The sequence below is a fragment of the Malaya genurostris genome, chromosome 2, assembly GCF_030247185.1.
Source record: "Malaya genurostris strain Urasoe2022 chromosome 2, Malgen_1.1, whole genome shotgun sequence".
Taxonomy (NCBI): Eukaryota; Metazoa; Arthropoda; class Insecta; order Diptera; family Culicidae; genus Malaya; species Malaya genurostris.
Window position 1 is genome coordinate 143,653,522 of NC_080571.1, and position 23,849 is coordinate 143,677,370.

The 23,849-nt window shown below is 36.0% G+C and overlaps 1 protein-coding gene across 1 annotated transcript in view; it reads right to left on the reverse strand.

The window, feature by feature from the left end:
• LOC131429963 (glutamate [NMDA] receptor subunit 1) overlaps positions 1-15,557 on the reverse strand; it is a 641,009-nt gene extending 625,452 nt beyond the window's left edge. The window contains exon 1 of the mRNA XM_058594515.1: positions 15,351-15,557. The gene's annotated coding sequence lies outside the window, so the exon portion shown is untranslated. The remainder of the gene's footprint in view (positions 1-15,350) is intronic.
• Positions 15,558-23,849: the final 8,292 nt, after the last annotated feature.

The window sequence follows — 23,849 nt, forward strand, 5'->3', positions numbered from 1 at the left end:
CTTTTGAGGAATTGCGGAATTTTTTAACTTCTGACACACTGTTAGTTAGCCCGTACTATAAAGATACGTTCGTGATCACGACAGATGCTAGCGAGTACGCTATTGGAGCAGTACTCTCGAATGAAAAATCGATCGACAGGCCTATTTCTTATGCAAGCAGAGGTCTAGTAGGTGCTGAAAGAAAGTACCATACGATTGAAAAAAAGTTGTTAGCCATCGTATGGGCAGTGAACCGTTTCAAACATTTTATTTATAATCAGCGATTTATTGTATACACTGATCATAGACCACTGATTTCAATATGGCATTTAAAAGAAACCTCGCCTACGCTAACGCGTTTACGTCTGAAACTTCAAGGGTTGGAAATGGACATTCGCTATAAACAAGGCAAAGACAATGTTGTGGCAGACTTTTTATCCAGACTGCCCGAACAGGCCGAGTCCTTACACCCTATTTCAATAGTCACTAGACAGCAAAAGCGTCAACAGCAGCAAGCAGAAAAAAATGAACTTGCGAAACGGAAAGACGCGGAAAAAAAACAACTTCCCCAAAACAACTGAAAGACGAATCAGGCAGGTTTACGTTATTTAAAAATAAACAAAAGACAGAATGGAATCCGCACATGGACGGATTAGAAAAGATCGATTTTGGATGGGACGAAAAGGATGATCTGGGAGCACTCTCATATTTCGAAGAATATGAAATATGCATAAATAACAATGACATCAAATTTGATCTGCTGAAATTTTCAAAACAAAAAACTAACGAAAGTGATTTTGATGGTACTTTCGTAATAGTAAACAATAGATCAGCATATAAAGAACTAGCCGAACTGATACACTTACCACACGGTTTAAAAGACTACCTAAATGGAAGAGTATTTTCAATCCCAGATCGTAAAATATGGGGATTGGTTCTAAATGGCTCGAGTAGATCAATAACCGATACAAGAATTCTAATAGATGGGTTAGTAGATGCATTCACTAACTGCCCTGAAGACCTGAAAAATGCAAAGAACATGCAAATTATCTCTTTTCGAAACATGCAGAAAACTCCTGAGGCAAATGTGTTAAGATTTATTGCCGAGAAATTTGATAAAATTTTCACCCTATATGCACCGGAAAAAGACAGGATGTGGGTGCCAGAAAAAGACCGCGAAACTACATTGAAAGAATTCCACGATGCTCCTCTAGGCGGACATGTTGGAAGTAAACGGATGTTGAAAAGAATGAGTCCACTATTCCATTGGACTAATATGCGGAAGGATATCGAAAATTATGTTAAACAATGTAGCTCGTGCCAGAAAAACAAAATCGGTCGAGCGAACAAAATTCCAATGAGAATTACCACGACATCGTCCGAACCGTTCGAGAAATTGTATATGGACATAGTGGTTTTACCCGAGTCAGAATGGGGGAACAGATACGGACTTGTGATGCAAGACGATCTGACTAGATATCTAATTGTAGCACCGATGGAAAATCAAGAGAGTGCCACGGTTGCGCAAACTTTCGTGAATAATTATATTTGTAAATATGGAACACCCGTCGAATTGGTAACCGATAATGGAACCAATTTCGTTAGTTCTCTTATGAAAAATGTATGTAAAATTTTAAAAATTAAAAAAATTACTACGAGTACATATCATCCACAAGCAAACTTGGTGGAACGATCGAATAGGGAACTAAAAACCTATTTAAGACAATACGTAGGTAACGAACCGAACACATGGGATCAATTACTCCCATTCTTCAGTTTCGAATATAATACCACTGTAAATTCCTCAACGGGTTATACACCGTTTGAATTATTATACGGAAGACGGGCGAACATCCCAAACTCCGTCTACAAGTACAACAATGATGGAATGTACTATGAAGACTACGTAAATGAGATGCGATCATCATTCAAACGATTGCATCATCAGGCTCGAGAAAATTTAATTAAGTCCAAAGAAAAACGTAAGGAGTTGTATGATAAAAACTCCAACGAATGGCAACCAATGTGGGGAGACTTAGTGTTAGTAAAAGCCAATCCCACAGGCGCAGGACAAAAATTGCAATCACTTTGGAGAGGACCGTATGAAGTAGTTGCTCTTCCTAGTGAGCAAACAACAACTATAAAGAATGGGAATAGACTAGAAAAGGTTCACAATAACCGATTGAAAAAGTATACGGATTGAGAAACTGAACCTTATCACAGAATATTAAGATAATTAAGAAATTATCCAAGAAACATTAGAAAAGTAATAAAAAGATTCAACATGTATACAAAGTGATACACGAAAATAAACATATTGTATTAAAAGTTTCATCGGAAAACTAAATACAAAGGAATAATATTTAAAACATAAGGGAAATTGAAACCCTGAGAGTAATTGAAATAAAGAAAAATAGGATACAGTTATAAAAGAAATTAACAGCAAACATCCTATAATGATACGTTGACATAAGAATTCAACGAAAAACTTAAAACCACAGTGTAAGGAAAACAATAGATAAGATAAAAACATGAAAAATATACCAAGAAGGGAAAAATATCAGCGAAATATGTAAGATGAAAGTCGAAATGAATCAATTCGAACACGAAAAAAAAACATAATTGCGAGCAGAAGGATATTAAAACCGTTAAGAGGGTAATATACACATGTTTTACGATGTTATTAAAAAAAAGTACGAGAGTCAATAAGAAATAAAATTTTACTTATGCAATGAAACCAACACAATGAAAACAAATGGATACCAAACGAAGAAAGAAAAATATGGTGAAACTGGTGATTATAAATTGATGATAATAAAGATACATCAGAGGGACAATAAAGCAATAGGTTACATTGTCAAAGAAGATATATAATGGGGGGAAAACATATGAAGAAGAAAAAAAGAGAGAGTATACTTAAAGAAACTCAAACATATGGTTGAAGTAATACGAAGTGGAAACAAACTATGGGAAAATATGGGATTCTAATGATCCTAGGTGAGTCAACCAATCTAGAATATTCAAATATTTTATAAACATGGGAATCATGTCATACACAGCAATACCGTGCTGGTCATAAGAAAATAAAAAAGTTAAATTCAAGAGAAAGATTATAGATGTGAGCAAAATGTGTTTTTGGGAGGAAGCTGTAATGCTACAAATTAAAAATGAACTGGGGAAAAGTTACAATGCGTTTAGAAAAAAAAAGAAAACACAAGGGAGGTAAACATAATGGTATAGAATACCGAAACAATGTTATAAATAAGGTGAAATAAAATGGTTTATCATTCAATAGCATAAAACTAACACTGGAAATATACTAAAAGAATACTTCGAAAAAAAAAATAAAATTGTGATGAAATATGACTGATACGACAAGAAAAGGATAAGACACAAGCGAACAGACTATCAAAACGACGCTGGCCAGCAAATAATTTCTATATAATGTATGCATTTATGCAATGATACTAGTATGAGTGATCAAGTGTGTGTGGACAAGGGGATCGCGACCCCGGAATGAAAAAAATTAAAGATGCATACAATATGAATGAATTGAGGATTTCTTAAGTGCAAATTACGCACTCAAATCAAAATGTCAATAAAATACAGATACGACAATATGGACATATAATAACTTTTACATGAAACACAATGAAAGAAAGATACAACAAGTAATTAAAATATTATATACCAAAGAATTAATGGGGGATTGAAAACATACATACATATATATATATATATATATATATATATATATATATATATATATATATATATATATATATATATATATATATATATATATATATATATATATATATATATATATATATATATATATATATATATATATATACATGAAAACTCTGCCACTAACAAACTAATAATATTTTAATACTTTATGGGTTGCCGTTATTATTGGAAAAATATTAAAACCCAGATTCGAGTTTATTTTTAGACAGGAAAAACAGGAACACGTACCGAAAGAACCAGCTCAAGTAGTGGGGGAGAGAAGCTGCGGCATGAGCACTACACAACCGACCAGATGGAAGGACGGCTTCTGAAGCTATGGAAGCAAGGATGGTAAGACACCATTAAAATGAACACGGCATAGAAGCTAGTTGTGGGAAAAGTTTAGAAAAAAAGGTTTAGAAAAAGATTCATTACAACCTGCAACAAGCATTCGCATGCCGCAACTTTAATAACAATTTTATATCCACAGACAGATAGAATTTTATATCCACATGACGATAGACGGGTTGTCGACCTATATCTATGGGTTAACAGGGTACGAGGTACGTCAACAAAACAAAATATAAATAAACATAAAAATTCAACTAATAGCAAGAACATGTACGATAACGGAAAATTGTATACGATGTACAATGAAATTATGAAAAAAATATGTATATAAAATAATAATAATAACACTCATAGAATAGAAAATAGATTAAATTACAGGCACAGAATCATGCAAAACGAATAGGAGTTTTTTTTTTTGGAGTCCCAAACTGTGTGTGTGCCCGAAAATAGTCGTCGCAGAAGAAAGGATGTCAGTAGCTTAGCCAAGCTACCTAAGAGAACGAGAGGGTGTGATCGGATGCGGTGGCAAGTTGAAGACAAAGGGAACCGGGTAATCACCAAGAAGTCAGAAGGAAGAACAGCAGAGCTGAAAAAACGAGGTCGAAATTGCGGAAAAATTTAACATGGAAGACGTAATTATAAATCAAAATAATGGCAACGCTACAAATTGCTACATCAACAAGCATTTGTACTAACAAAATAAGAAGGAAGTAAATGCAGTCAACACAGTTAAAGATGACTTGCGCGGGTATGCAACAACGTTACAAACTGCTACCCTATAATTTATTCAGTGAGCATCGTCAAAGCTCAGCTGAATACCATAAACAATTATTGGAAATTAAAAGTTTATTAATACGTGAAAATTTAAACAATTGGTTGTTTAAAACAATACACTACGAAGAAAATAACCACGAAATCAAATGAAATGCATAAAAGCTGCTAGGAGCCGCAACACATTGTACTCAACGAGAAACCATGATGAGAAGCAACAATACAGAATACCAATACATGACTAACCAACGAAGAAGCTTCATCACATATATTTTTACGGAACTATTATTACTACTGACAGTAATCCCAATGATGCCCAAACCGCAAAGGAGTCAGTAATCAATTCTTAACTATGCCCAATGAAGCGAGTACCTAAACAATGAGAAGCCCTAAGACGTACCCAGAGTCCGAGACTAGCAACCGTTCGATCATTCCCACAGATAAAGCAACAATAGAAGCATACCATGGAGCAGGATGGCGTCAGAGGAGAACACACACACACACACGGACCATCGTAAGGTTAGGAAATTGAACTAACGTATAGCCAACAACAAAAAAAAACCAATTGGCAATTGTAAATACGGAAATTTGTGACCCAGCTACAAACTTTAATGTTATAAACCAACGCATCCGACTTGATGTTTACCCTTCAGGTAACATCAAGCTCAGTAAGTAAGGGGGCATGCAGCGCCCTTAGCAAATTTTCCTTCGAACATGTTAGTATTGTGAATAAAATAGGGAGCCATGAAGGAATAACGACATTGCAAGAACAGCAACTTAGTCGTGAAGGAAAAACTCGTCACCTTTCAGGCAAGCCTTCATGTCAGCGTAAACGCGACGAGCAAAAACAAAGTTATTTTCACGGACACAGGTCACTGCCTCTAGCATAGTGACGGTGGTCTCGGCTTTTAGTTAGAACTTCGGGAGAAAGTCGGATGAACTTTCTACTCGAAATTACAAGCTCGGCTTGTACTAAAATCTTCGGGCTTCACCCGAAAGTAAATGTTAGGAGATTAAAAACCCCTAGCTGGGAAGAGTTAGAGTCAGTTAAGTCTCAGAGTGCGCGGAAAATATCCGTTAATCTCGGGCGTCGGCCCGTAGACAATTTCTGAAGGCATCTAAAGAATTGAGTGAAAGATTACTGTAATGAGTGAAGATTTAACAGTTTCATGTGCAGTGTTTGATATTCATATGCGAGAAGAACAAAGTAGTTAGAAACAACCAATGCTCGTGTCAGGGTAGTGTTGATAATATACGACAACAAAAGTATGTGTTGAAGAATAACTTCTTTTATTAATGTAAGCAAGTAAATGTTGAGACATATATTCGACGAGATCACCATGAAGTGTTGTGAATAGATTTGCAAACTCGTGGAGTATGCAATAGACTGTACTGTAGTAGGACATACGTTCATATGTGCATAAACCTAATGATATGCCGAGCTTAGTGAGACTGCGTGAAGTGTTAGCCTTATTAACAATCGTTAGTGACTTTTTGTTAGATTGTAGGATTCCTAAAACAGCCTAATCCTGCACTATTGAGAATAAGTAGCTGTTAAGTGAAAAGCACAGAAAAAATTGAAACTCAAAAAAAGTGAAATTCGTGATATTAAACTCAAGTACATGGGTGAATCAATACAATGACATAAAAGAGAAACCGAATTGAAGAGTATTACTCCGTATAGAACTGAAAGAAACATCCTCTTCGTTATTCCTCTTCCGCCACCGCTCGGCCGGAAGCTTGCACACGGAATAAATCACAAACCGTTATTCAACATTTTTCTAATAACATTCACGATCTTATAGAATCTGAATAAAGAAAAGGTAACTGACGGATTTCCCTTCCGTTGATTCTATGCCGTCTAACAATATTTACGAGATTCTTCTTGAATCGGATTGTAGCGACATAGAAGAAAATTCTTCTAAAATTCCTAGAATAGACGCTTGTCGTTCTGGGAAGAAATAACAATCTATGCCTCCAGTGACGGTGATGATTTCCGACTTCAACGCATTCCGTACTGAGCTTTCTACTTTTCTCCCGGAAGTAAAAGTCTCATTTCAAATCGGACGAAGAGGAGAATGTCGAGTTTTGGTTATGGATTGGAAGATTACGAACGTTTTATCAGATATTTGTCCGAAAAACTTCATAAATTTTTATTCAAATGATATAAAATCAGACAGACCCTTCAAGGCTGTCTTGAAAGGCTTATCAAATGATCAAAATACTGATGAAATTAAAAATTAACTAAAAGAATTGCTTGGTTTTGCCCCTTCCCAAGTAATTCTAATGAAAAAAGAGCGAATGATGCTTCTAAACCACACTCTGGAATTTCCCATGAATTTTACTTAATACACTTCAATCGAAGTGATGTAAACAATTTGAAAACTTTAAAAAAAGTACATTTCATTTCCCATATTAAAATTCATTGGGAACATTATAAACGGCATAATCGTATTGCAAACTTAACGCAATGTCGTCGTTGCCAAGGCTTCGGCCATGGAACCAAAAATTGTCATATGGATATACGGTGCTTGAATTGCGGTAAATCGCATTCGAAAGACGTTTGTCCAATGAATGAAACCACTGATAAATTTTCATGTTCAAATTGCGATGGAAATCATAAATCCAATTATTTGAAATGTCCTGTCAGGGAAAAAATTTTAAACGCTCGTTCGCTTAGACAACAAGTCAAATCAACGACCTTAAATTTACAGAACATACCTGTAAATCAAAAAACCGTTACAAATGCCACGCCTAATTCTTCTAAGTCACTTATTTCTTCGAATTTAAAACAAAAACCAGGTACGCCTTCAAATTCATCTTCTAACGAAAACAATTTATTGACAGGTAGATCGACCTCGTCATCATCTTCTTCTAATAACAGTTACGCTTTGGTAACAGGTAGAAAACTACCACTTAATTCTTCAAATGTTAATATTCAAAACACAGGAATGCCTTCCAGTTCATCTTCTAACGAAAACAATTTATTAATAGGTAGATCGGCCAAATCATCTTCTTCTAATGACAGTTATAATGGCAGTCTACCTACCAATAACATCGAATTTTACCTTCTTTCAATACTAAAGTTATTGAAAGCTTGGGAATCGAAGTTGAAATCATTCATGGAATTTATTTCATCGATGGAGCGTATTTGCCATTCCAATGCACCGACGAACAATTAAATTTCTTTAAAGTCGATTTGCAAAAATTCACAAAACTTCGATCGAATTTTTTCGTAATAGGGGACTTAAATGCAAACATGTCCAGTGGAATTGTAGACAAAATAACAGTAAAGGTAAAATACTTCATAATCAACTCTCAGCTGGTTACTTCGCAGTTCACTTTGACTCAGATCATCTCCCTGTAACATTTAGAGTTTCCAACGAAGCTATAATTAATCCAATTAGTTCTATATTCAACTATCATAGAGTTAATTGGTTGAATTACAGATCTCACATTGAAAATCATGTGGATCATGAAACTATTTTAGAAAATTCTGCGGACATCGGCACAGCAATTGATAATTTTAATCATTACATTATCGAAGCTAGAAATCTTTCAGTTCCCAAAGCTCAAACGAAATTTAATTCACCTATCATCGATGACAATCTTCAACTGCTCATTCGGTTGAAGAATGTTCGTCGACGACATGAAAACATAGTTAAGGATTTACAGAATGAAATTAAACATAGTTTTACTCTTTTGCGACATGAAAATTTCGCTAAAGAAGTTGAACAAATTAAACCATATTCTAAACCTTACAGGAAACTTTCTAAAATTCTTATTAAACCTCAGAGACCAATTCCTGCTCTCAAGGAATGAAATCAAATACTTCTTACAAATGGCGAAAAAGTTCAAAAACTTGCTCAGCAGTTTGAGAGTGTCCACAATTTTAGTGACAACGTTGAGAGTCCTATTGAAAATGAAGTTTCACTGAAATATGATCATATTTCAACTCAAGTGTTATTACAAGATTACATTATTGAGACAAATTTTGATGAAATTAAGTTAATTATTAGGAAACTTAAAAACATGAAAGCTCCTGGTAATGATGGAAGCTTTAATATTCTTATTAAAAATCTTCCCGATGTTGCACCAACAAGTGTTTTTCATTAGTTTGCTTCCCAAAAAGATGGCAAAGCGCTAAAGTAAATTATATCCTCAAACCTGATAAAAACCCAGCAGAAACATCAAGCTGTCGACCAATCAGCTTACTTTATTCTATCAGTAAACTTTTTGAATAAATTATCTTGTTGAGAATGATGTCTCATATAAATGAGAATTCAATTTTTTTACAAGAGCAGTTTGGATTTCGTCATGAGCATTCAACTACTCATCAACTAGTCAGAGTAACGAACATGATAAAAGCAAATAAATCTTCTGGGTTATCTACTCGAGACATAAAAAAACATTCGACAGTGTTTGGCACAAAGGTTTAATAGCAAAAATGTCTGATTTCCAGTTTTCTATTTATTTGATCAAAATGATTCAAAATTATTCAACTAATCGTACTCTTCAGGTTAGCTATCAGAATTGTAAATCTGAATTGCTACCCGTACGAGCAAGCGTTCCGCAGGGTTTGAGCGTAGCTCCAATCTTGTATATTTTTTTTTAAATAACTATTTATTGGAATATAAGTTAAAATTAAATTGTTAAGATTTAAATTGGGTGTTCAGTCACAAGTGGTGACTTTTCAGCCCTATTATATATATGATTTGGTTATTACCATGAAGACATCATTTGCTTCCGCAATTCTGAGATTTTTGTGTAGGGAAAATTCTAAACCTACTTGTATTGTGTAATGGGGAAAAGGAACTTATATACTAACTTACTAACTAATACAGAGAGCGAATCGATTCAATTGAAGATTGCATCGATTTTTGTCGGAATTTGCTTATAATATTATGTGACATTACATCTAATGGTTCTATATTTGTGAGTCTGTGTAACTCATTTGTACTAAACCAAGGAGGACGCTTCAAAATCATTTTCAGAATTTTATTCTTAATCCTTTGAAGCGTTTTCTTCCTGGCGGAACAACAACTTGACCAAATTGGTACAGCATAAAGCATGGCTGGTCTGAAAATTTGTTTATAAATTAACAATTTGTTTTTTAGACAGAGCTTAGAATTTCTGTTTATAAGAGGATATAAACATTTAATATATTTATTACACTTTGCCTGGATTCCTTCAATGTGATCCTTGAAAGTGAGTTTTTTGTCATACGTTAAACCTAAGTATTTAGCTTGATCAGACCATGTCAATTCCAAGCCATTCAATTTGAGAATGTGATTATTGTTTGGTTTAAGAAAAGAAGCTCTTGGCTTGTGAGGAAAGATAATTAATTGCGTTTTTGCTGCATTTGGTTTAATTTTCCATTTTGACAGATAATCACTGAAAATATTTAAACTTCTTTGTAGGCGACTGCAGATTACTCTTAGATTTCTACCTGTGGCTAACAGACTTGTGTCGTCACAGAATAACGATTTCTGACAACCAACGGGTAGATTTGGAAGATCAGAAGTGTAAATATTATACAAGATTGGAGATACACTCGAACCCTGCGGAACACCGGCTCGTACGGGTAGCAATTCAGATTTACAATTCTGATAGCTAACCTGAAGACTACGATCAGTTAAATAATTTTGAATCATTTTGATCAAATAAATAGGAAACTGGAAATCAGACATTTTTGCTATTAAACCTTTGTGCCAAACACTGTCGAATGCTTTTTCTATGTCTAGAAGAGCAACTCCAATGGATAACCCAGAAGATTTATTTGATTTTATCATGTTCGTTACTCTGACAAGTTGAAGAGTAGTTGAATGTTCATGACGAAATCCAAACTGTTCTGGTAAAAAAATTGAATTCTCATTTATATGAGTCATCATTCTCAACAAAATAATTTTTTCAAAAAGTTTACTGATAGAAGAAAGTAAGCTAATTGGGCGATAACTTGATGTTTCTGCTGGGTTTTTATCAGGTTTTAGGATAGGAATTACTTTAGCGTTTTTCCATCTTTTTGGGAAGTAAGCTAATGAAAAACACTTGTTGAAAATTTTAACCAGGAGTCTCAAGGCAACATCGGGAAGATTTTTAATAAGAATATTAAAAATTCCATCATTACCAGGAGCCTTCATGTTTTTGAGTTTCCTAATAATTGATTTAATTTCATCAAAATTCGTCTCAATAATGTCATCGTGTGATAACACTTGGGTTGAAATAAGATCGTATTTCAGTGAGACTTCATTTTCAATAGGACTCACAACGTTCAAATTAAAATTGTGGACACTCTCGAACTGCTGAGCAAGTTTTTGAGCTTTTTCACCATTTGTAAGAAGTATTTGATTTCCTTCCTTGAGAGCAGGAATTGGTTTCTGAGGTTTCTTAAGAACCTTAGAAAGTTTCCAGAAAGGTTTAGAATATGGTTTAATTTGTTCAACTTCTTTAGCGAAATTTTCATTTCGCAAAAGAGTATATCTATGTTTAATTTCTTTTTGTAAATCCTTAACTATGTTTTTCATAGCAGGATCACGAGAACGTTGATATTGTCGTCGACGAACATTCTTCAACCGAATGAGCAGTTGAAGATTGTCATCGATGATAGGAGAATTTAATTTAGTTTGAGCTTTGGGAACTGAAAGATTTCTAACTTCGATAATATAATGATTCAAATTATCAATTGCTGTGTCGATGTCCGCAGAATTTTCTAAAATAGTTTCATGATCCACACGATTTTCAATGTGAGATCTGCAATCCAACCAATTAGCTCTATGATAGTTGAAAATAGAACTAATTGGATTAATTATAGCTTCGTTGGAAAGTCTGAATGTTACTGGAAGATGATCTGAGTCAAAGTCAGCATGAGTAATCGGTTCACTACAAATGTGACTTTGATCTGTTAGAACCAGATCAATTGTAGACGGGTTTTTCACGGAAGAGAAACAAGTCGGATTACTCGGATGAAGAACTGTGAAGTAACCAGCTGAGAGTTGATTATGAAGTATTTTACCATTACTGTTATTTTGCCTACAATTCCACTGGACATGCTTAGCATTTAAGTCCCCTATTACGAAAAATTTTGATCGATATCTTGTAAGTTTTTGAAAATCGCCTTTAAAGAAATTTAATTGTTCGCCGGTGCATTGGAATGGCAAATATGCTCCAGCGATGAAAAAAATTCCATGAATGGTTTCAACTTCGATTCCCAAGCTTTCAATAACTTTAGTATTGAAAGAAGGTAAAATTCGATGTTTAATTTGCCGTTGGGCAAAAATGGCAACTCCACCACCCATTCCAGTAAACCTGTCAAATCGATGAACTACATAATGTGGATTACTTTTCAATTTTACATTTGGTTTAAGAAAAGTTTCTGTCACAATGGCAATATGAATTTTTTGAACTTTGAGAAAATTATAAAATTCATCTTCACTCGATTTCAAAGATCGAGCATTCCAATTTAAAATATTCAAATAATTATTTAACATCACTGTTAAATTTTAAATTCATTATAATATTATTTGCAAATTTCCATCCGATTTGAAATGCTTCAAAAAGTGATGAAGTCGAATTCATTTGGATGATCATTTGAAAAAGTTGATCTTGTAGGTAGATCATTATATCGTTATATCGCCTAAATCGACTTCATTTAAAGAAGCGAATGGCATTGAAGGAATATTTGTAGGTAGACTACCATTAGAAGAAGATGATTTGGCCGGTCTACCTATTAATAAATTGTTTTCGTTAGAAGAAGAACTGCAAGGCGGTCCTGTGTTTTGATTATTTACATTAGAAGAAATAGGTGATAGATTTCTACCTAATATACCAGCATAACTGACATAAGAAGAAGATGATGACGAGGTCGATCTACCTGTCAATAAATTGTTTTCGTTAGAAGACGAATTGGCAGGCGTACCTGTTTTTTGTTTCGAAGAAATCAGTGCCTTAGAAGAATTAGGCGTGGCATTTGTAACGGTTTTTTGATTTTCAGGTATGTTCTGTAAACTTAAGGTCGTTGATTTGACTTGTTGTCGAAGCGAACGAGCGTTTAAATTTTTTTCCCTGACAGGACATTTCAAATAATTGGATTTATGATTTCCATTGCAATTTGAACATGAAAATTTATCAGTGGTTTCATTCATTGGACAAACGTCTTTCGAATGCGATTTACCACAATTCAAACACCGTATATCCATATGACAATTTTTGGTTCCATGACCGAAGCCTTGGCAACGACGACATTGCGTTAAGTTTGCAATACGATTATGCCGTTTATAATGTTCCCAATGAATTTTAATGTGGGAAATGAAACGTACTTTTTCTAAAGTTTTCAAATTATTTACATCACTTCGATTGAAGTGTATTAGGTAAAGTTCATGGGAAATTCCAGAGCGTGGTTTAGAAGTACCATTCGCTCTTTTTTTCATAAGTATTACTTGGGAAGGGGCAAAACCAAGCAATTCTTTTAGTTCATTTTTAATTTCATCAATACTTTGATCATTTGATAATCCTTTCAAGACAGCCTTGAAGGGTCTGTCTGATTTTATATCATATGAATAAAATTTATGAAGTTTCTCGGTCAAATTCCAATCTTGTATATAATTTTCACTTTTGATCTTCCAAATCTACCCGTTGGTTGTCACAAATCGCTATTCTGTGACGACACAAGTCTGTTAGTCACAGGTAGAAATCTAAGAGTGATCTGCAGTCGCCTACAAAAAAGTTTAAATATTTTCAGTGATTATCTGTCAACATGGAAAATTAAACCAAATGCAGCAAAACGCAATGAATTATCTTTCCTCATAAGCCAAGTGCTTCTTTTCTTAAACCAAACAATAATCACATTCTCGAATTGAATGGCTTGGAATTGGCATGGTCTGATCAAGCAAAATACTTAGGTTTAACGTATGACAAAAAAAACTCACTTTCAAGGATAACATTGAAGGAATCCAGGAAAAGTGTAACAAATATATTTAATGTTTATATCCTCTTATAAACAGAAATTCTAAGCTCTGTCAAAAAACCTAAATTGTTAATTTTTAAACAAATTTTCAGACCAGCCATGCTTTATGCAGTACCAATGTGGTCAAGTTGTTGTTCCACCAGGAGGAGAACGCTTCAAAGGATTCAGAATAAAATTCTAAAAATGATCTTGAAGCGTCCTCCCTGGTTTAGTACAAATGAGTTACACAGACTCACAAATCTAGAACCATTAGATGTAATGTCACATAATATTATAAGCTAATTCCGACAAAAATCGATGCAATCTTCAATTGAATCGATTCGCGCTCTGTATTAGTTAGTAAGTTAGTATATAAGTTTCTTTTTCCCATTACACAATGCAAGTAGGTTTAGAATTTTCCCTACACAAAAATCTCAGAATTGCGGAAGCAAATGATGTCTTCATGGTAATAACCAAACCATGTATATAATAGGGCTTAAAAGTCATCACTTGTGGCTGAACACCCAATTTAAATCTTAATAATTTAATTTATACTTATATTCCAAGGAATAGTTATTTAAAAAGCTTTTCCCTTCGAATTATCAAAATCTGTACGGCTAGGTAGCCAAAATCTTTTTCGTTCGAGACGTCAGTTTGGACATTACGCTCCGGTGTAATAGCAAAAAGTGTTTTGCAAATAGCATTAACTTTACGTCTGTCAAGCGGCTTATGTTGAGCCGCCAGGTCGCGCTAGCAACTCAACATAAGCTGCATAAGACGAAACGTAAAATAACTTTGAACACAGGTAATGTGTTTGTTGGTTAAAATCAGTCAAGCCCTCTCTGAGAAAACTAAGCGATAAAGCACGTTTTGTCTGTTACGACAATTATGTCATCATATCTCCGGAGCCAGAAACGGCAGCCATTAGATCTTCAAACTCAATCAATGGCTTTAAACCTTGTTTAAATCGAACAAGCCTTCTCCGAGAAGAGGTGGTGACATTTGTTTTGTGCATATCACTTTATTATTTCGATACCAGAAGAAAAACATTGAATTCGATTCATACGATTCAGCTTGTAAAAATCGGTGCAGTCATCTTCAAGAAAATTGAAAGACAGTATTTGTCAAAGTCAGTTTTTACACTAATAGTGAAACCTCTCTGAATGAAATAGACAAAAAATAGAACTAATTCTGGTCATGGTAGTTCATGTCCATGCGGATTTACTTGGCTGTTCCGATAACGGAAGTAGTTGTTGAAAATGCCGAATTGGAACGTGTAGCAATTTCTTATATTATCAGCAATGCGGACGGTATTGTTACTTCACTAGTTTTTTCAACATTAAAACCATTTCAATGTAATAACAATATGTATTTTTCTCAATGCAATGAATCCTTGGGATAATATCAATAACTAGATGTTTCTGAATTTCGTCTTGGGATTGATTTAGTGAAATACAAATTTATAGAAACGTCATTATAAATTAAACTAAATATTTACGCTTTTGTTGTACAGTTCTCATTTGTATAATTTGTATCTATTATTCTCATGTCATATTTTCATCCTTGGCATACTCACGTTATTGCTTTGGTTTAGAAATATTTCCTATGCTTCCGAAGATTTCGATCAATCGCGTATTTTCATTCTCATTGATCACTGTACCACAACAATCATTTGCAAGCAGCAATAATTATTGGAACAAGATATGTACTATGATGCCACCATAATTTTTTCAACCTAGATTATTCAGAATATGGTACACCAACTGCAAGAAAACTAATTAGAAGTATAGTGTTAAGGGATACTTGTTCCTATTCTTGTGAAACTCTTGTAAAAGCTCTTGATATTTTTCTTGTTTGTTGTATTTCAGGTTTCAAAAAAAATATTATCAAAAAAAATAAATCAAAATATCTAAAGCTTATTGTTAAATATAAATCTTCTAAAATCTGATACATACAAATGATATATAAAATTAATCAAGATGGCTGCCTTAAGTGCATGAAGTCCGAAAAGAATATGAATGTTATTTTTTTAGAAACGTGTAAACATTTAAATATATATACAAGAAATTCCATTTAGTTTTTATAGTTTGTATGAACAAAAAGTTCTATGCAATTCTTTATTCCATATCTTACAAAAAAAATTTCGAGTCGTTTGGTTCAGCAGTTTTATTTATCGGATGTTCGTGTGGGTTTGAGGAAGTGCGCTTCAAAGTTTAGGCGCTTCAAAAGAATTAATGAGGGCGAATGAATTTAAAGACTTACGTTCACAAAGTAAGACTTTGAAACTTTGTAATTCTGTTCTCAGGTTATATATCTACCAGTAGAAGTAATAAAAAAAATCATAGAGTGTACCCCTTAACTCTTGCTCCCACCCGATTGAATACGCATGTGCGGTTTGTGGAACTAACATAACTGTAGCTAGCGTTCCAGTATGATGATGATGATCATGAATGCTAGTCCCATAGTTGAAGACATTTTAAAGCAATGAACTAAGACAATTTATGTTTGATTTTTTTGTTGTATAACGTTGTATTTTTGTAAACGCATTACGATGGTGGTTTATTTGTTTCGAAATGCTGAAAAGTTTGTTTGATTGATTTGTTGGTTAAAACTCTGTTTTACCATGAGGTATGGGATTAATAATTACTGGTAGACGAGTCAGGTCGTGAATTGTCCACTATATCCATGACATAACCCGGCGAAAATCAATTTCGTCGGAAATATCTGGATGTAGAGGAAAGATTAATGTCGCTCAGAATCCGGATGCTATATTTGAGTTTTTTAAGGCTACAGAAATTGATGAGGCGTGTTTCTTTTGTGGGTATCTTGCATATGGTCGGCATAGTGATCAGGAATTAATTACTGATAATTATGAGAATTAATAACTCGAAGTGTATGACACAAATTGTCCCAGGATCATGTGTAATTTTTCAGTTTAAGTAACATTCTTGCATGAGAACATTGCAAATAATTTGTGTTCCACAAACGTGCACAAAAATATGGCTATCAATTTTTTCTTATCGTATCTCACCGAAATTATTATCACTATTATTATTATTATTATTATTATTAATATTATTGTTATTATTATTATTATTATTATTTTTATTAATTTTATTATTATTTTTATTATTATTGTTATTATTATTATTTTTTTTTTATTATTATTACTATTATTAGTATTATTATTATTCAGCTTTCAGTAAAACCATTCATGCAAAAAGGTTGTGTTTCAATTACACTGCTCGTGAGTTAACTGCTGCAGGTAGTTAAAACTGCTGGTGCTAATAGTCAAGGCAATATTCGGGGCGTTTCTCGACTGAAAAGCTAGCAACGAAGGCCATCCCGTTCATCCGCACAGAGGTGTAGAGACACAGAGTACGAGCGCATGGAAGTGACGAGTCACAGAGGTTCCATCGCATAAAGGTGCGAAGACGAAGCGGTGCAAAGGCACAGAGATGCTAAAGTAACCCAGTGCTGATCTACCAGGTAACAGCTAATGTAATGGAAGATCATCCGAATCCGATTCCGGATACTAGTAAGATCTTAAACACTCCAAGGGCTAAACATTATCCAGAGGGTACCACTGGGCCATGGATAGTCTATTTTCGAAAAAAAAAGAAAAGGTATTAATTTTGATGCAAATTACAAAGCATTTGACACCACATTTTTCAAAAGTTGAAGAAATCTCTAAAGTTAATAGAGATCAAATTCGAGTTGTTGTTTACAACTTGAAATAGGCAAACGATATTGTAACCTGTAAATTATTTGCTGTTGAATATAAAGTTTATATTCCATCGAAGAAGGTGGAAATTGACGGTGTAGTGTCTGAAAGCCGATGATTTACTTAAAAATGGAGTTGGTCGGAACTCCATACTTGAGGGAGTTCAGATACTCGAGTGCAAGCAATTGTACTCAGCTTCTATTGTCGATGGAATTAAGTCTTATCGTCCCTCAGATGCGTTTCGAATAACATTTACCGGATCTGCATTGCCTAACCATGTCTATATCGATAAAATTCGTCTTCCTGTTCGGCTTTTCGTACCGCATGTTATGAATTGCACGAACGGTAAAAAAATCGGACATATAGCTACTTATTGTAGTAATGAATATAAATGTATAAAATGTCGAGGGCCTCATAAGGATAATCTTTGCGATAAAGATATTGAAAAATGTGTTTATTGTAGGATGAGTCCTCATGATTTTTCAATATGCGCTACATTTAAGTTACGTAAAGACAAAATGAAGCTATCTTTAGTAGCACGGTCTAAGTGTACATATGCGGAAATGCTTAAAACGATCATTGATGACCCACCTTTGGAAACCGAAAACGGTTTTTCAAATCCTGCGGTGCCTGAGGAATCTGACTCTAACGAAAATAGTGAAGATACCTCGTTTGTCACTCCTCAAGGGTCTGTTAAGGAGAGATTACCAAACCACAAATTACCAAAAGAGACACCTAAAATTGCACCATCTCTTTTTGAGATCCGCGTGTTAAATCTAAAAAGCCAAATTTAAAACCAAAAACTGTGCCTCCTGGTTTGTCAAATTCACAAACCAATCCAAGAACTAGCACAAGAAAAGACAATAAACCAGTTGGCTCCGTTTCACAGCAACCATCAGGATTACTGAAGTTTTCGGAAATTGTAGAACCTCTAAAGACCATCATAACGGCATTCCTTTCAATAGCTAAAACTTTTTTGAAACAGTTATCAGCTCAATGGCCAGTTCTTTCAGGTTTTGTATCATTTGATGGATAATTTATCAACCACCGCAAATGATTCAATCACTGTCCTGCAGTGGAATTGTCGAAGCATCACGCCGAGACTTGATTCATTTGAAGTTTTGTTCCATAGTCAAAAATGTGATGTATTTGCTTTGTGCGAAACATGGCTTACATCAAACATAGCCTTAATTTTTATGGACTCCAATATCATACTCCCCGTATGGTGGAGTGCTTTTAGGAATTAATAAATGTTATTCCTTTTATTGATTAAACATTCCTTCGACTTCTAATATAGAAGTTGTTGCTAGTCAAATAAACATTAAAGGAAAGGACATTTGCATTGCTTCGGTATATATTCCTCCAAGAGCTCAAGTTTAACAGAGACAGCTTAATGAAATTGCCGAAGCCCTTCCTGCTCCACGTTTGATTTTAGGAGATTTCAATTTTGCACGGAATGTTGTAGGGTTCCGTTTACAATGATAGTAGATCAATTTTAATATACAATATTTGCGACAATTTTAGCATGGTGGTATTAAATATGGGTAGCATGACGCGGACCCCAAGACCTCCTGCATGTCCAAGTGCATTAGATTTATCTCTTTGGTCGACTTCAATTCGACTAGATTGCACCTGGAAAGTATTTCCTGATTTACACGGTAGCGATCATGCACCAATCATCATCTCAATTAGCAGTAACAAAGGCATTGCTAATTCAGTTATTATTCCATATGATTTGACCAAAAATGTTGACTGGATTAAATACCAAAGTAGTATCTCCAGTACTTTGTACTCAATTAAAGAGCTTCCCCCACTGGAAGAATATGATTTCCTCGTTTGTTCGATTCTGGAGGCCGCAGAAAAGGCACAAACCAAACAACTTCTTGGTCCATCGTCTAACAGAAGCCCTCCAAGCCCTTGGTAGGACAAAAAGTGCTCAGATGCTAAACAAGCGAAACAGAATGCTTTCAAGACGTTTTTAAAATGAGGAGGAATATCTCCTCAGAATTTTGAAAAATTCTTGATTTTAGAAACCAAGTACAAGAGCATTCTTCGAGCCAACAAATGTAACTATTGTAGATATTTTGTCAAGAGAAACCTCAATGAGCACTCTTTGGAATACGGTCAGACGAATGAGGAATCGTAACGCAGGAAATGAGAGTGAGGAATTTTTGATATTGCGAGGAAAGTTTGTCCAGATTCTGTTGCTACGCATAGCATTATTAGGGAGTCTTCTGCAAATAATGATTCAATTGATAGCCCCTTTCCAATGATGGAATTTTCATAGCACTCATGTCTTGTAACAATAACGCTCCTGGGTTGGACAGAATTAAATTCAACTTGGTGAAGAATCTGCCCGACCTCGCAAAAAGACGTTTGTTGGAATTGTTCAACAAGTTTCTTGAGCAAAATATTGATCCACCTGACTGGAGTCAAGTGAAAGTTATCGCCATTCAAAAGCCAGGGAAACCAGCTTCCAATCACAACTCATATAGACCACTTGCAATGTTGTTCTGCATCAGAAAATTGTTCGAAAGAATTATTCTTCGACGTCTCGACACTTGGGTCGAGACGAACGGTTTGTTGTCCGATACTCTGTTTGGCTTCCGTAGAAATAAAGGGACGAATGATTGCCCTGCATTACTTTCGTCTGACATCCAAATTACCTTCGCTCAAAAACAACAAATGGCATCTGTATTTTTAGACATTAATGCTCGATTAAGTTTTCATTGATGTTCTTTCAAACAAGCTCCATCAACATGGACTTCCAGCGATTATAAATAATTATTTGCACCACCTTTTGTCAGAGAAATGCATGCATTTTTCACATGGCGATTTGGCAACATTCAGAACTAGCTACATGGGTCTCCCACAAGGCTCATGCCTCAGTCCGCTCATCTATAATTTTCACGAGAATAACATTGATAGCTGTCTAGTGTCCCCATGTACACTAAGACAATTTACAGACGATGGCGTGGTTTCAGTTACTGGACACAATGCTATTATTGATATGCAAAAACCATTGCAAGATACCTTAGATAACTTGTCCGTTTGGGCTGTTCATCTGGGTATCGAATTCTCTGCGGTCGTCTTTTCAAGAAGGCATGATCCCGTGCCGATTCAGTTTATTATGATGGAAAGAATCCAACAGGTTTTGACTTTCAAATACCTGGGGTGTGGTTTGATTCCAAATGCACAAGGGGAGGACACATTAGGTATCTGATATCAAAATGCCAACAAAGAATAAATTTTCTTCGAATAATAACAGTGTTGGCTCCTGTAGGTCCTGGCCAACATCGACTCCGGTGGTTCCTGTGTAGACTGGCTTTCACTGTGCGGGATAAACTCTCAATCCTGATCGTAATGCCAATTGGGAATCTAGTATGATTTTGCCTCCGGATTTTCTTTATGTGGCTATGCGCTGGGTTTTCGGGCATTGAATTTACATAACACTCGCGTAGTACTAAACACCGCTTAGTGAACAAACATTTATTTTATCCTAACGTGTAACATTTATTATACTTAATCTACAGGTTTTAATAAATTAACAGGACACACGGTCCACCATAACCGTTACGGTAGCTAGTTGGTACTGCACTGACTGCTGCATCCTCAAAAGTAGGTCAGCAGAGTGATCAAAAGTGATCAGGCTGCGATGTTTTGAAGATCGGGTTAAATTCTCCTCCGCTCACTCGGTTATCATTTTTATCAGTGGTGGTGGTATTAAGATCATTGCTCTCGTTCTACCGTTGCTACGCTGATGAACTCTCCACCACATGCCTACATGTGTGTATGGTTGTAGTTGCCCTTTACATCGATGATCGTTTGCCATTGCGTATGATCGTTTCACACGCAGTATTGTTGTGTCGTGGATTGAATTATCCGACGACGTTGGATGAAGATCAGCTACAGGGTTGTATCTTTGGGTGGACTACTGTGGTTACGGAACATCCTCACCCACCCAGAAATCGCCGAATTTCTGAAAGAAAATAAACTCCTCTTCGACGTAGGAAGGGATGGGGAAGGTGAATCTTAGTTAATTATTTGAAGCACCTGATTCTATGTGGTCTGCGAGATCAGCTGCTGGTAGTGGACATATTTTCTCGACTGGTCGAGTCAATTTGCCGCTGGCTGTTTTCAGTGTTACTACTCGAACGACACCGTCGGCTCCCGGATGAACGTTCTGAATTCTCTCCATTTTCCAACGCAGTGGTGGTTGGTTATCATCTTGTATGATGACAAGCCTTCCGACTTCAACTTTTATAGGAAGACGCCTCCGTTTGACTCTAGCTTGCAATTGCGACAAGTATTCTCTCCGCCATCTTGCCCAGAAGTCTTGAAGATTTCGTTGCATTAATTGCCACCGGTTTAGACGTTTCATAGGGATGTTTTGATAATTGGGTTCAGGAATGGACTGTAGTGAAGTTCCTATTAGGAAGTGGCCGGAGTCAACGGTTCTAAATCATTTGGCTCATTGGAAATAGCAGTGATAGGTCTTGAATTCAAGCATCCTTCTATCAATAATGTCCTCATGTCTTCGGGTGTTACTGGAGTGTTCCCAATGACTCGCAAAATGTGGTGTTTTGCCGAACGGACCGCAGCTTCTCACAGTCCTCCGAAATGGGGGGCGCTAGGTGGGTTGAAATGCCAAAGTATGCCTTCATCTGCACAAAATTTGGACACCTGCTCACGATGTTCTTTGTCCTTTAACAAACGGAAAAACTCCAGTAGCTTGTTACGAGAGCCGACAAAGTTTGTTCCGTTGTCCGAATATAAATCGGTACATCTTCCTCTTCTTGAGATAAACCTGCGAAGCGCTTGCAGAAATCGATCCGTCGAGAGATCTGAAACAAGTTCTATGGGCACTGCTTTTGTGCACATACAGACGAATATTGCGACGTAAGCCTTTACTGCCGCTCGTCTCGGTACAGGTCGTAGATAAATCGGTCCAAAATAGTCAACTCCAGTCTTCGAAAATGGTCGAGATATTGTTACCCTAGCTGCCGGAAGTTCTCCCATGAACTGCGGTATGGATACGGGTTTCAATCGAAAACACCTATAGCACTTGAGAACTATTTGTCTAGCCATGTCTCTTCCGCGTAAAGGCCAGAAATGAAGTTTAACGACGCTTAAAAGCAGTTGTGGCCCCGCATGAAGCAAACGCTCATGATAATGCTGCAACATCATTCGGGTGAACCAGTGCCGAGCTGGAAGTGGCATTGGATGTTTCGTATCATCTGATTCCTGAGAGTGCATCAAACGTCCTCCCAACCTAATGAGGTGATCCCTTGTGATACTTGGATTGTACCATCGTACCGCTGATTGACCTGATACAGACTCACCCCTTTTGAGTGCTTTCCATTCCTCAGCAAATCCCTCTAATTGTACACGCCGAGCCAAGAGATGCTCCGCTTCCCGTAGTTCGTTGGTTGTAAGAAACCCGGACCGATTGCTGCCTTTCGGGGAGCGCAGTAATTTGATTAGTCGCAATCAAATTGCTGTACGTCGTATTAAATCCGTATATGTAGAAAATTTCCCGATGTACCATGTCGTTGAACTCTGATATTGGTGATATTGTGGCAGATACAACTACTCGTCGCATTTCCTCATTTCCTTCTTCGCTACTCAGATCGCCCGGAAACTGAGGTCATTGGTCATGTGGCTCTGCTAACCAGTCAGGGCCATGCCACCAAAACACGTTATCAACAAAATCTTCGGGAGTCGTACCCCTTGAAATCAAATCTGCAGGGTTATTTTAACCAAGAACGTGGCGCCAGTTTCCAGTGTCTGGAAGATTTTGTATTTTGGACACCCTATTCGCGATGAAGGTGCTCCAGGTCTTTGGACTAGCCATTAGCCAGCGTAACACACAAGTGGAATCTGTCCAGAAGAAAACCGGTATTGCAATTCTGATGGATCGCCGAACCTTCTCAAATAACTACGCAGCTATTAGTGCCCCGCATAGTTCTAGTCTCGGTATTGTTTGGCATTTTAGTGGAGCAACCTTTGATTTTGATGCTAAAAGACGGACTGCCACCTTACCATCTGTATTTTGACTACGAATGTAAATGCATGCTCCATATGCCTTCTCCGATGCATCAGAGAAGCAATGCAATTCGATTGTAACAGCACAAGGTAGAATTATGCTTCGAGGAATCCGTATTTCGTTCAAAAACGGAAGTTTTAGGTGAAATTTTCTCCAACTCTCACCCACCGTTGGAGGTAGAGGGCTATCCCATTCTAATCTTTTGCCGTTATTGTCTCTCAATGTCCATAAAAGTTGCATGAACAATTTTGCGGTAGTAATTGTTGCACCTATGAAACCCAATGGGTCGAATAGCGTGGCTATTA